The sequence below is a fragment of the Ambystoma mexicanum genome, chromosome 13 (genome assembly GCF_040938575.1).
Source record: "Ambystoma mexicanum isolate Mex_15411 chromosome 13, UKY_AmexF1_1, whole genome shotgun sequence".
Lineage (NCBI taxonomy): Eukaryota > Metazoa > Chordata > Amphibia > Caudata > Ambystomatidae > Ambystoma > Ambystoma mexicanum.
Window position 1 is genome coordinate 846,806,381 of NC_090938.1, and position 3,518 is coordinate 846,809,898.

Consider the following 3,518-nt stretch of genomic DNA (forward strand, 5'->3'; position numbering starts at 1 on the left):
TGGAGGGTGGCATGGGTCATCTAGGTGTGGGTTAAGAAGTTGGACGGGGCATCTTGGTGTGGCTCTGGGGGGAGGTGGTGGGGCACATTGGTGTGGCTCTGAAGGGAGGTGGATGGGGCACATGGGCGTGTTTCTGGAGGGAGGTATGGGGCACAGTGGGTCTGGAGGGTAGCATAGGTCATCTAGGTGTGGGTTGGGAAGTTGGGTGGGCATCTTGGTGTGGCTCTGGAGGGAGGTGGTGGGGGCACATTGGTGTGGCTCTGGAGGGAGGTGGTGGGGCACATTGGTGTGGATTTGGGTGGAGGGATGGTGCACATGGGTGTGTTTCTGGAGGGAGAGATGGGGCACAGTGGTTCTGGAGGGTGGCATGGGTCATCTAGGTGTGGGTTGGGAAGTTGGACTGGGCATCTTGGTGTGGCTCTGTAGGGAGGTGTTGGGGGTACATTGGTGTGGGTTTGATGGGAGGTAGGGGACATTGGTCTGGGGAGGGATGACCGCATATTGGTGTGGGTCTGGAAGGAGGGGACGGGGCACATTGGTGTGGGTCTGGGCGGATGGGGGCATACTTGGATGGGTGGTTTTAGAGGGGGCTGGCTGGGGCTATCTGCATGTGATTCAGGATAGGCACATGGGTATCTGATGCAAGGGGAAGGGGCATCTTGCTATGTGGAGGGAGGATGGGGCATTATGGTATTGGTCTAGAGGGAGGGATGGGGCATCTTGGTGTGGTTCTGAGAGGGAGGGATGGGGCACATTGGTGTGTGTCTGGAGGGAAGGATTGGGGCTCATTGGTCGGAGGACGGATAGGGGCATCTTTCTGTGTGGAGGGAGCATGGGCCATCATGGTATGGGTCTTGAGGAAGGGATTGGGCATCGTGGCGTCTGGATCGGAGGGGGCATTGTTGATCTGGAATGGAGGGACAGGGCATATAATGGGGGCATGTCAGGGAATGGTGGAGCATGTGGTTCAGGGCTGGAGCGCTCTGGTGGGAAGGAAGGGGGCATCTGGGTGTGAATGGAGGGATATGGGGTATGTTTGTCTGGAGAGAAGGATGTTGGTTTATTGGAGTGGTGGGAGCATGTGCGTGTCGAAAGGATGGGGTAATCGGGTGTGGGTATAGAGAGAGGGCGAATGGCGCCATCTGAGTGTGGAGGTAGAGATGAAGCATATGGGTGTGGCTCTCAGGGCTGGAGCATCTTGGTGTAGGTATGGAGGGACGGATGTTGGTGTCTTTGTGTGGGTTCGGATGGAGGGATGGAGGGATGGTGGCATGTAGGTCAGGAGGGAGGTGGCATTTGAATCTGGAACGTGTTTGGAAGGAGAAATGGGGCGTTTGAGTGTGAATGGTTTCTGCTTGTGGGTGGGGGCATAAAGGATCATTAACAGCGGAGCAGCGGGAGGGAGAGCCGTGGGCCTCGACTTCGGTTGCATCCCAGATGTGCACACCCACAGCCCGGGGCACCTCTCGAAGAGCGGTCCGGTGCGCGTGGTCAACCAGCCCCCTCTCCTCACTGAGCCTGCATCTGCGCTGGCCGGGGGCGCACACTCCTCTCTCTGACCTGCCAGTGGCTGGGCATTTGTGGGCACACCCCGGTCACCAGGGAAGCCCCCCGAGTGGGGGCAGCCGGGAGCCGAGGGAAACCTGACTGCTCTCGAGGGGTGCCTCCCCAGGCAGACAGGCGCCCGGCACGCCAGGTATGAGCCCTGAGCCATGGTGCAGCTGGCTCACTTGACGGTGGGCGCCAAGGTTCCAGCCGCCCACATCTGTGTGTGAGCAATGGCCAGGCCCGCTGGCACAGTGGGTGACCTTCCCTCTTGCCCCGGTACCTGGAGCTGGGCCCTATGCAGCCGGGCTGGGGTTTGAAGACTCTACTGGTCCCACCCGACCCCCTGTCTGTGCTGTCTCTGGCCTGCCTCGTTGTCCATCTTCCAGCCCCCCCTCCCAAAAGGGAAGGCGTCGGGGAAGGATGAGTGGATCGGGCCGTGTGGGCAGGTGGCGGAGCGGCCTACCTCCATCCCCCTGGGAAGCGCTGTGCTGCTGCAGGTGGCGGTCAGGCTGAGCACCTGGATTATTATTATTATTATTTTTTTTCTTTTTTTAAAACCACAACGGTTTCAGCCGAGCTAGACAGGGAGCTGGGCTGTCCTGCCACAGCCAGCGCTGCCTCCCCCAACCTCTCCTGCACCGGCAGGGTCAGGCCGACGTCTAGGACAAAAAAAGTTGCCTGTGGCTCTTGGCGGTGGATCACTCGACTCGTGCATCGATGAAGAATGCAGCTAGCTGCGAGAATTAGTGTGAATTGCAGGACACATTGATCAACACGTCGAAAGCACCATGTGGCCCTGGGTTTTTCCCGGGACTACGCCTGTCTGAGGGTCACTTGTACATGAATCGCCCCGGGGTTCACTCCCAGGGTCGTTGCTGGGGCTGTCGCAGGAACCCCATTCCATTCATCCCCCTAAGGTCAGACCCCGATCAGCACCGTCGCTGGATCCTTGGATCTGGCGCGCAAGCTCATTGCCGACGCGTCCTGGCTTCCCCAGTTTCCCCTCCTCATGCTGGTTTTGGGAGGGCCCGGTGGCCGATGCGCCCTGGATGTGGTGGCGGCGGCAGCAGGCTTTAAAAAAGCCTGGCACACCTTCACCCCACCCCAGGGCACCTGGCCGTGCTGTGTGTGTGGCTGTCTTTGGTGTCCCATGGCTGCCGGCGCAGGATGACCATGGAGCGCGGACCTCGTGACCACGTGGGCTTCGGTCACAGATTGGGACAGAATACACTCGCCTGCGCCAAGGGCTGGGGCAACTCCCCGTACGGGCCCGAGGCCAGCTGCCCTGAGCTTTGTGCTCCCCGACCACGGCCTCAGATCAGACGTGGTGACCTGCTGAACTTAAGCATATTACTAAGCAGAGGAAAAGGAACTAACCAAGATTCCCTCAGTAAAGGCCAGTGAAAAGGGAAGAGCCCAGCGCCGAATCCCCATTCAGCAGCAGGCGTGGGAAATGCGGCGTACAGAAGACCGACTCCCCGGCGTCGCTCAGGGTGCTCAAGTCCTTCTGATCGAGTCTCCCCACGCGGATGGTGTTAGGCCGATAGCGGCCTCTTGCACGCCGGGATCAGGTCTTCTTGTAGTCAGGTTGCTTGTGAATGCAGCCCAAAGCGTGTGGTAAACTCTAAGGCTAAATACGGGTGCGAGACTGGTGGCCAACAAGTACCGTAAGGGAAAGTTGAAGAGAGTTCAAGAGGGTGTGAAACGGTTGAGCGGTAAACTGGTGGGGTCTGTGCAGTCCACCCACAGGATTCAACACGGCAGGCAGGTTGGTCACCTGGAACGGTGGAGGCCCTTGCAGGTCTGCGGCCCAGGCACATCCAGCCCCAGCAGGGCGCATTTCCTCTGTATCGGTGCAACACGACCGGCTGGGAAGGCCCCAGGGGGCAGGTGGCTCTCTGCTCCAGCAGAGAGTGTTACAGCCCCCTGACAGCAGTTTTGCTGTGTCCACGGGGCAGAGGGAGATAGAC

The 3,518-nt window shown here is 59.6% G+C and overlaps 1 non-coding gene across 1 annotated transcript; it reads left to right on the forward strand.

Annotated features, from left to right (window-relative positions):
• The first annotated feature begins 2,230 nt into the window (after window positions 1-2,230).
• LOC138522196 (5.8S ribosomal RNA) lies at window positions 2,231-2,381 on the forward strand. Its single transcript, XR_011283292.1, has one exon. It is a non-coding gene; the product is annotated as a 5.8S ribosomal RNA (ribosomal RNA).
• Window positions 2,382-3,518: the final 1,137 nt, after the last annotated feature.